We start from the raw sequence: 11,101 nt of genomic DNA, 5'->3' as shown, positions 1-11,101 counted from the left end.
TTTCATCCCCTTGACTCCTACCTTCCTTGGGCTGGGCTAGGCTGGGCCCGGTGGGACTTGCGACTTACATTTCTCTTCTGCTTTCTTTTTTTTTTTCATTATGGGCATTGTTTCTAGGACAAGCCTAGATCTTGCATTCTTACCTTCATGGATGTTACTTCCTGTCAACTTCCAGCAGCAGGAGTCTTCTTTTCAGTGCTTGATGCTTCACAAAATACACTCAGCCCGTTGGAAGCAAATACCAGAGAGCAAGGAAACAGAGCTGGTTGCAAACCTTTCCTCTTCCAGCCTTTGGTTGCAATTCTTTTGCCCATAATTTGCTACCTCCAGTTCCTTGGGCCACACAAGTATCCTGCCATCCAGCTCTTTTATGTGTGAGAGACATTCTAAATACTGTCCCTTTTTCTTTGCACAGAAGTATATACAGTGTGGCAGTTACTGTAATCTCCTACCCCTTGCAAACAGCCACTCTAGAATCTCAGACCTCTAGGATTCTCCATCTTGCATGCTTGGGTGCAAGGCCAAACAAAATGAAGAGGAGAATAATTAGAGAAAGAAGAGGACATTCGTGGAGAATTGGGAGCAGGTAAGGTGAAAGGGCACAGGAGAAAAGAGATTCATGTAGATTTTTTGTTTTCTGTGGGAAACAAGTTGACACACTTGGCCTCATTTTGTATTACCAGAACAGACAGTTATAGATATATTTAAGTAGCTTGATAGTGCAGCAACTGCCGTGAATTCTGTACACTAAGGAGAACAGTCTTACATATATTTTTCATTTTGTTTTATGTCATATTACCTTATTGATAGCATTCACTGGTATGTTTGTAAAATACAGATTTTTCTAAATGCTCTGGTTTTGTCTACAGGGTTATTTCCTTGTCATATTTTTAAGCACTCCAACATTGTAAGACATACTGCATGTTTTTCTCTTGACGATGGCTTATCTTGACGCATCATGAACTAACTTGACCTGTTGAATTTTGTGGAGAAACTTTAAAGAGGGTCTGTGAAAAAGGCATCGTGGTGAGTCGCATTATGCACCCAAGCGTAAGGAGCTGATATGTGCCATCAGCCCAACTTGGCCTGGATTGCCTCTGTTTTAGTTGCCCTGGTTAGTGCTTTTCTCCCTCACCACGCTTGTGACTGTGATAGTGTCAGTAAGGGCTGAGTTGCTAATGATTTATATGTGAGGTAAGCTGGTTTGAGGGAGGAAATCTATGGATGTAGTCATTTTCCTTGGTGGTCAGCTTTCAGGGGTGCAAAGATTGATCTTTCTGGGGACTTTTCCAGTACCAGGAAGATATCCCATAGATGGGACCTCCAAAGACACACATTTAATTTTTAGGCCTGTTTTTCCTATTATGAGATATGAGTTTTTTCCCTGATGGGGATGATGCTTCTCTGAGAAGAAATTGTGAAAGGTGTTGTAGTATAGAGATGTGGCTTAAGCTTTTAAGTTTTTCTCAGGGTTTTTCCCCTAAGCTTCCTACTTCAGAAGGCCTATTTACATGATACTACTATGTGACCTGAGGCTAACAACTTACTAAATACCTGCAAGCCAGATCAGTGTCTCTTTTCTCTATATTTCCATGGAGATCAAGGGACCCATAGCTACTGCAGGTTAGGGTGGGTGGTGTGAGATTGGGGCAAGTGTGGTATGACAAATTTTGGTATCACTCAAATGTTTGCCTATTAAAATACTCAGTTCCAACATTCAATTCGATGTAGGCAAACCCTTAGTTAAGCTTTCCTTGGTTCCAAGCCTATGCAACCTATTTTCTCTCCCTAGTTCCAGCCATTTAACTTTAGCTTGCAGGCTCAGCCTCATCTTAACCTCTAAAAGAATCTTACATGTAGGAGGAAGAAACTACAGAGCTCTATTTCAACACTTAGGAACATCAAGCTCTACCCTGACCTAAACCTTTATTCTTATAGTTAGGGTATTGTCTTGTCCGGTATACCCACTTTCTGCATTTTGAACCCATCAAGTTAACCGAGACTTGGCTTGGTGTAACATAGCCAGTTCATCTACCCCTGAGGCTGTCCTTAATTCTTCCCATTGTCACATTTTGATTTAATTAAATACTGGAATCCCTCAAACCCTTGCATGTGTCCTGATGCCGTATCAGATACTGGTCGATTTTGTTAGTGTCAAAAACTTAGCTGTCTGATTCTCCAAATATGCCTTCCTCCTATATTTTCCATCCCAGCATACTACATACCCATGAAGGCATTGTTATATCTCATGTTGGACCCACTCCCATCCAGAGGCCTACTCTATGCTAGTTCCCATACTTTCTGGAAACCTTGTTATGGCCAGGTCTTGATTTTTTTGTGCTCCCACCCAAAGCCTGTATCTTTTAGCAAGCTGGAACTATAAGACCAACACAGATTTTCTAGTTTCTGATAGATTTATGTCACAATTTGTACATTGTCATTTGTGTAGATATTTGTATCATTTGTACTTTTTGACCATTACATGCCTATTGGATATTTTTCATAAATTGCAAAAGAATATTATATGACTTAGCACCAAATTGAATGTGCCTAATTGTAAGTTTGTAAACTCTGTTGAGCTAGCATGTATCTTTTCTTTATCCAAATAGTAATTTACTAATATTGTCCCATTTGTAATTATGTGGAAGTTTTCAGAATTGTAAATAAATGCTTGTGGATTGAAACTTGGTTAGACTATGACTGTCCCAGATACACTAAAGCTAGTGATCTTTTTACTCATTCATTCATTCATTCAATAATTGTGACCTTCCTGACTCCGTTTACCCAGCTCAAATGGTTGTGAAGGTTACTAACCGTGTATGTAAGATACTTTCAGAAATTAGAAACTAAAAAGTAAAACTAACAAAAAACATTTCCTATTATAAATAACAATGGAATTTAGTATGCTATTATACATTCAGACCTACTGTAGGACATGCTGTTCTTTGCTGTTCCATTTGAGGCAGGATTCACAGTTTTTCTAACGGGTACAGATCACTATGCCTGATACTGTGAGCAAATGTTATACTTGAGCTCCACTCTTATCTCTCTCAGGCTTTTTTTGGTATTGTGTAAAATGTAAATACATACTGTCAACCTCCAGCATACCAGGCACATAATGGAAACCCAATAAATGTTTCACTGTGAGTGGAGTATAAGTTGATAGAATATTTTCGAAGGTTGATTAGGCAGATTAGATTGATTGAAAATCTTTCAATATTTTTTACTTTTTTTTTCTTTTCTTTTTTTGTGGTATGCGGGCCTCTCACTGTTGTGGCCTCTCCCGTCGCGGAGCACAGGTTCCGGATGCACAGGCTCAGTGGCCATGGCTCACGGGCCCAGCCGATCCACGGCATGTGGGATGTTCCCGGACCGGGGCACGAACCCATGTCCCCTGCATCAGCAGGCGGAGTCTCAAACCCTGCGCCACCAGGGATGTCCCTACATTTATGAATTTTAAATGTGTTTCATTTGTCTTGCAGAGGTCTTCTAGAATGCAGAGCCTGAGGCAAGGATTAAAATGCTGGTATTTTGGGGGGGTTGTATGTAAGAACAGAGTTGTGAGGGTGGGGAACAGGCTTCACAATGAGACAAAAAGACACACAGGTTGTTTGGTATATATGTTCACTCAGCAAGCTGGACTTACTTTGGGAGGCTTGAAAGGAAAAACCATTCCTGAGAGTAATCCACAGAAGGGAGAAAGAAGCGGGAATTTGCTGCCAGGCTTCCTCCTGTCTTATGCATTTCATTAATCAATCAAGGCTCCTTCCATGGGAGACAACTCCTCTACACTTCTGTTCATCATCTCACCCTTCTCTAGCAGCTCAGAAAGCCAGAGTTGTGGCCTGATATGTAGCATTTCCTCCAACTCTAACATGGAGGGATGGCTGAGAATGGAGAGGGCTTGGTATGGAGGCCCGGAGTTTCACCTGGGCTCTAGTCAGCTCAGAGAGTGCTAATTAGGTTTGCTGGCAAAGGCAAAACAGGGGAGTGTGGTCCAGGGGGCAGATGGCACCTTCAGGGAGGGGGAGGAGGTTGAGGGAATCTGAGACCATTCTTAGAAGCTGTGTTTCCCATAACAGGAGCTATGAATGAAATAAATGCTAAATAGTGATACACGGTACCTTGTAGAAAAAGGAGTAATTCAGTAGGGGGGTAGGGTTGGGAGAGAAGGCTTTACTGAGGAGAGGGGGCTTCAAGAATGATTTGTGCACAGAGGCTATAGGAGAGCCATTGTAGCCAAGGGAACAACCTGAAAGACAAAGATACTGCGGCATAAACATGTATAATGTTGTGGTCAAGAAATGGCCGGCACACTGAAGCATGGAGTGGAACACGGCAGAGGCTTTGAAAACTCAGCTGGGAGTCAGATCACACAGGGCCCTGACAAGGAGTTGGAAATGGATTCTGAAGGCCGTAAGCCATTAAAGGTTTCCAACAGGGGAATAACATTAATGAGCTTGTTTTAGGACATAATTCTGGGGCAGTGGTTAGAATTACATTAGAAAGGTGGTTCAGACAGGATCTAGATAGGGCCTACCTCCAGAGCAGGAGTGTGTGTAGTTGATTTTGTGGGTCCAAATCATGACTTAGGGCACTGAATGGCCTGCACTCCTGGGACATGATGCATAAAAATCAAGCTTACCAGACTGAGGTTAAACCCAAAACCAATTTAATTGGCAAAGTCTCATTACACTGGCTAGACTGAACTCATGTCTATATCTCTACGCTTTACTCAAACCCTACCAAGAAGATAAGACACCTAAACATTAAGAACACAACAGAATGGGAGGGATGATGAATGGTAGACACACACACACACAGACACAAACACACAGAGAGAGAGAGAGAGAGAGAGCAATAAAAATGTCAAAGATATTAACTCTCAGGATGGAGAAAAATAAAACCTCATTGTGTGCAGCAAGGGGAAACTAAACAAAAAAGTCAAGGTGACTGAGCACCTTACTACAAGTCTACCATACACTTTCATCAGCCCTGAGTGCCTCAATCTTAAGTACTAAATGACAGGCAAAGATCACCAGATATTTCAAGATCACATCTAAAAGGAGAGAAAGGCATCAACAAACAGGACAACACAAAAACAGCTGACAGGGAACCAAAGAAACTTAAAAATTGATAACTTTAGAGAGAGACAAGATAATGCATTCATTAAAAAAAATAAAAAATGAAATGCCTGGGAAAAAACATTGCGAAAAGAAGAGCTAGCTCTTGGGGATTAAAAACATATAGCAGGGGACCTCCCTGGTGGCAAGTGGTTAAGAATCCGCCTGCCAATGCAGGAGACATGGGTTTGAGCTCTGGTCCGTGAAGATCCCACATGCCGTGGAGCAACTAAGCCCGTGCACCACAACTATTGAGCCTGCGCTCTAGAGCCCACGAGCCACAACTACTGAGGCCCATGGGCCACAACTACTGAGGCCCTCGTGCCCTAGAGCCCGTGCTCAGCAACAAGAGAAGCCACCACAATGAGAAGCACACGTGGTGCAATGAGGAGGAGCCCCCGCTCCCTGCAACTAGAGAAAGCCCGCGTGCAGCAACAAAGACCCAATGCAGCCAACATTAAATAAATACATAAATTTATTTTAAAAAATATATAGAAGAAATATGTATATAATATCTAGCAGAAAACCTAAATAATCAACAGAAGGGTGGAAATCTGAGAAAATTTTTGTGATTTAAAAAAAGAAAGGAAAGATTAAAACTGGAAAATAAAAGAAAAAATATAATTAACTTAGAGGTACATTTCAGAAAATCCAATCGTCAACTAATAGAAGTTCCCCAAAAAGAAAATAGAAAAGATAAAGCGAAAAGAAAATTTCCCAGAACTGATGCACATAGCCTGCCAGACTGGAAGACCTCACTTAGTATCTAGCATTATGAATTTTAAAAATACCCACACTAAGTCATATCATGAACTTTCAGGACACCTGAAACAGAGATCCTAAAGTTGCAGAAAGAAAAATTACAGGTCACAAACAAAAGTTCTGGAATCGGAATAGCACAAGGCTTCAAACGGCAACAATGAACTCTGGAAAACAATGAATAAATGCATTTTAAAGTGCTTACCTACAATTGTACAGTCTATCAAACTACTAGTGCAGTGGAAGAATAAAATAAACCCGTTTCAGACATGCAAAAGCCTCAAAAATTTACATCCCATTAATCCTTGGGAAACCATGGAAGGATATGCTCCACCAAAGAGGGAAGTAAACCATGAACGCAGCCGCTGTGGATCCAGGACACAGAAGAGGGGCATAAGAAAGGAGCAGGGTGAAGGCAAAGAGAAATCTCAGGGCAAGAGCTACGGCTCAGGTGTAGAAAACAACCGACGTGCCTGTCACATGTTGAACTGTGCTCCTGCGGAAGTCATATGTTGAAGTTATCCTAACCACCTGGACTTCAGAATGTGACCGTACTTGGAGATGGCATCTTTAAAGAGGTAAGTTTAGATGAGGTCATTAGGGTGGGCACTAATCCACTATGACTGGTATCCTTATAAGGAAAGGAAATCTGCACGTAGACACAGAGGGAAGACCATGTGAAGACCAAGGGAGAAGATGGCCATTTACAAGCCAAGGAGAGAGGCCTCAGAAGAAACCAGCCCTGCCAACACCTTGATCTTGGACTTCTGGCCTCCAGTACTGTGAGAAAATAAACATCTGTTATGTAAGCCATCCAGTCTGTGGTACTTTTTTATGGCAGCCCTGGCAAACTAAAAACAGTGCCCAACCTAGAACAGGTCAAGAACAAGTCCAATCAATCCAGGAAAGATTTCAAACAAAAAAGCATCTGATGTATTTACCCTATCCACACTGAGAAATGTGACAGTGGTGTTAGAGGTTTGGAGGATGATTAGTGATAGGTTCAGAGGAAAAGACGCAAACAAAACTGAAGGGGACAAAACGGTGTAAAGAATGGAGACATACTCATACACGATGGTTCAGAGGTGAATGATACTTACCTAGCAAATAACATAAACTTAGAATACTGATTTCACCAAAAGTTGGGAAATAACTATCCTGAAAAGATGAGGGGAACAGAAGTGTGTACGTGGACAGATGATGGGAAAGAGCTAAATTCTCATCTTCCACGGTAGGAAGTCAATAGATAGTATCAGAAACTGAAAAATCAAGACGTGGTAATATAAGCCTAGTATTTAAATATGGAGGCAAATATTAGAAAATAATGCTAAAATACTTAAAGTGGTTGCCTTTGGGTAGAAAATAATGCAAAACTACTTAAAGTGATTGCCCTGGGGAGTGACAATCAGGGGATAGGGCAGGGGTGCTGATGGGAAGACTACTCTTTTTCACAGAAATCTCCGTAGAACTATTTGCATTTTAAACTGTTGGGTTGGCCCAAAAGTTCGTTTGGGTTTTCCGTAGCATCCTGCGGAAAAACCCAAACAAACTTTTGGGCCAACCCAATACTTAACCTGTGTTTTTTTTAAATAAAAATAAAAAATTTAAAAGCTTACACAGACCACTAAAGACCTTTCACAAAGGTTGCTCGTCCCTTTAGCCAGAGGACTTTCAGTGGTGTGACGTGAGCAGAAGCCAGAAACACAGTGTGCTGAAGAGCAAATGAGACACGAGATGGCAAACGGAGACTGGTTTTCAATAAGCTGTGTTGATAAATGAAATGGGATGGGGACAGAGAGGACAACACGATCAAAGAAGGTTTTCAAAGGTGGCAGTGCTTAAGATGACGCTTGTGCTGGCAAAGTCCTCCTCAGAAACTGCTTGCCAAGGAACTCCTTAAAACTATTCGATTAGCTGGACTCCCATGCCTGTCCCTGGTGGCGCTTTTTTTTTTTTTGCCTCACCAGTTGTCTTGCTGCTCCACTATCTTTCCAAGGGAGAGTTCACGATGTATGTGAAGGAACAATTCCACAGAGCAGCCTTCTGGCAAGAAGAACTCTTGTATCTCTGTTAAATGTGGCGGGCAGAAAAAAACTTTCTGAGCCACCACCTAGATGAAAGGTAGCAACCTGACTGAGCCCATCAGACACAGACCAGGGAGTAGCTGAGTTAGAGCACTTCCTCAGGGTCAGGTTCCGCAGGATGTTCATTTATAACACAGAACAGAGAAAACAACTATCATATGCAGTATCAGACTTTCCATGATACAATGGTTCAAAATCAGAGACTCAAACAATGAAGCCAACTTGCCCAAGTATTCATCAAATATTTACCAAGGCTTATGATGTCATGACAGTTAGACCCTTTCTTGAGCAAACAAAGGTTTCTGGCTTCCTCTGCAACTAAAAATAATGAACAGCTCCCACGTGATCCAGCTGTGTGTTCCAGAGGTAAACTAGCAGAAGGGGCAACTTAGAAAAAGTCAAGGTCAAGGCACCATTCCGCTGTGAGAGGCAAGTGGAGAAAGACTGCAGCAGGTTACGTTCACCAAAGAAGCAACAACACGAGGAGCCATGCAGGTCTCCCCAGATATTCCAGGCTTCAAATGTCGCACCCTATTCTGTTCATCAAGCAACCTTTATAGTCTACAGAAGTTTTCAAGTTTTCTGAGTAGCTCCACCCAGTTGGTAACAATTACCCCGCCAGGTAAATTACCCAGCATTGAGCATTTACGTTTGTCAATTGGTCTCTCCTGCTCAATTGACAATCAATCCCTAAAAGTTTATCCAGTATTAGATGGCATATCTGACAATTCAGTGAAAGGAAATTGGTCAAATCCAACAATAGGCAGCCAAAAGAAAGAAAGAAATGTCTAATCACAAAAATACTACAACTAATTACAAATAGTGATTAGGTTCTAAAGAGATTATCTCCTAGGTAGATTTTAATAGAAATCTTGAACAGTTTTTTTGGGAGGGGTGAAGATACCCTGATGATTGGGTAAAGCAGAACATGACAAAAACACTAAAAATTTTCTGCACACACACACACTAACATTACAAGTCTATTCAGAAGGAAATACACCAAAAGAGGAAGATAGAATTTTTAAAAATAATTTACAAGGGATGCCCTTTATTACTTTTTATCAGTTCTAAAATATCATCCTCCTTTAAAAAAATTTAAGACCGGAATGACAGATTATTTCCTTCACTGTTGGAAATACTGCAAATTTATCAGCGGAGCTAAGTATCAATATAAGTTTTCCTTAAGCTCGAACACATAAGGGAGCACTAAAATAGATTATAAACCTCATTTGACCTGATCTTATAAAAAGTCACTCTGGCTGTCTTCAGTCCTGTTCTGTCTCTAGATAGATTTCCACGGTAGGCTTGTGTCACTTGGTCCGTCTATAAGAGGTCGGATAGGGTAGTCTGTAGTAACCGCCAGGATACCACCTTCTGTTCTCAGCTGCTTGACTGGCATTTGGCTTTACATTCCAAGAGTACCTCCTGTGTAAACGGTCCTCTCCGTGGGGACCAGGAGGAGAAAAATGGCCTCTCTGGTAAATGTTCTGATTCTGTGAAAATTTTCTTAAACAAAAGTAATACACCATTATTCGTTTTAATCAATATACATAATAAGCTTTATAAAATTATACATAGATACTCTGGTTCTACTGTTTTCTACCTGTGTGATTTTAGCAGATAAAATTGCTTAATTTTGGATTTTGTAGTTCTTTATAAAATAGAGCTAATAATACCTTCCATCTTCATGGATTGTTTTGAAGGTAAATTAAGATGCTATACTTCAGTTACCCACCACAATGCCTCGGCACACTGTAGGTTCCCAGAAGCCTTTCCACCTTTCCCTATAGAGATAAATGCGCATACTATTCTAATCAGATACATTCTCTCCAAGTGTGGCAAGGTTGACAGGAAACAGAATAAGCTATTTATTTTTGAAACCAGGAGCCTACTTTCACTTTGTAACTAAATACATATATAAATTAATTATAACATGTAGAAATTCTAACCATGGCACATGCAACAAACTTGGAAAGTTAAAATTTAATTGTCTCAAAAGCAACATCAGTAAATCTAATATAATCATACAAAAGAAAATTTGGAAATCTGAGAAAAGTAAACACCCCCCAAAACCCCTCAATCCCACTTAATCTAAGTAAACTGGTTAATATTTACTTTTGGTCTTTTTCCCCCTAGCATCTTTTTTAGACTGCTGAATCATAACCTATTATTTTCACTTATCATAAGTAAGCTATCACTTTCAATGGCTTTATAAAATATCATACTATGGATATAATAATTTACTTAGCTATTCTTCATCGTTAGAAATGCAAACTGCTACCAATTTTTCCACTACTGTAAAAAATGCTGGGATTAACATCCCAGAACATATACAACTGTATCCGAAGCCCCTAGTCCAGGGTCTGATACATAGTAGGGAGTTTGAGGAATGTGCTGAATGATTAAATGCATGTAGATTTTTCCATATTTTTAAGTATTTCTGTAACCTCATGGCAGAATTACTAGGTATGAACATTTTTATGGCTATTACAGTTATGTTTCAAAAGGGCTATATCATTTTTCAGTGCCCCTGGCAACACAAGCAACACCTTTTTGAAATGTTTACATCTGCTAAAAATGCCAAACATCTTTTTGAAAACTGAAAGTTTACAATGTGCTAAAGTACTTTATTAACTCATGTAATAATCAACAACAATCCCAAGGTATATGTTATTAACATTTTACTTATAATATTATTAACATTTCCATCTAACTGGTAAGAAAATAGGAATTTAGAGATCTTACTCAAGACCACGTACAGGGTGAACAGCAGAGCCAGGATGCACACCCAGGTCCAGCCGGACAATCAATACACTGGACTACCTTGTCAAACACTTGCTAAATTAATAGCCAAATAGCAAACACTGTTGTTGTTTTAATTGTATTGAGGTTTTTCCTGTTTCCCAAGTAAAAGTATGTTTGTGATTTATGTGTTCAACCCCTTTGCAAGTTTCTCTACTGGAATTTTACCATTTTCCCTATAATTTGTATTTACTCTTTAAATAAAGCAACCTTCTTTATTCTGAAGACTATACCACTATTAATGCAGCCTAAGAATGTAAGATCCTTTCTGACACTCACATCAAATTATTGGTTTAAACTAAGTTTAAGAATCAATGAAAATTTCTAAGTCCT

The 11,101-nt window shown here is 40.1% G+C and overlaps 1 pseudogene; it reads right to left on the bottom strand.

Annotated features, from left to right (window-relative positions):
* Positions 1–9,096: 9,096 nt before the first annotated feature.
* The window catches only part of LOC131755466 (RNA/RNP complex-1-interacting phosphatase-like), a 572,095-nt pseudogene continuing 570,090 nt past the window's right edge, over positions 9,097–11,101 (bottom strand).

This window comes from Kogia breviceps, chromosome 4 (genome assembly GCF_026419965.1).
Source record: "Kogia breviceps isolate mKogBre1 chromosome 4, mKogBre1 haplotype 1, whole genome shotgun sequence".
NCBI lineage: Eukaryota > Metazoa > Chordata > Mammalia > Artiodactyla > Physeteridae > Kogia > Kogia breviceps.
The sequence above is the reverse complement of the archived record's forward strand: the minus strand, read 5'-3'. Positions and strand labels throughout refer to the sequence as shown.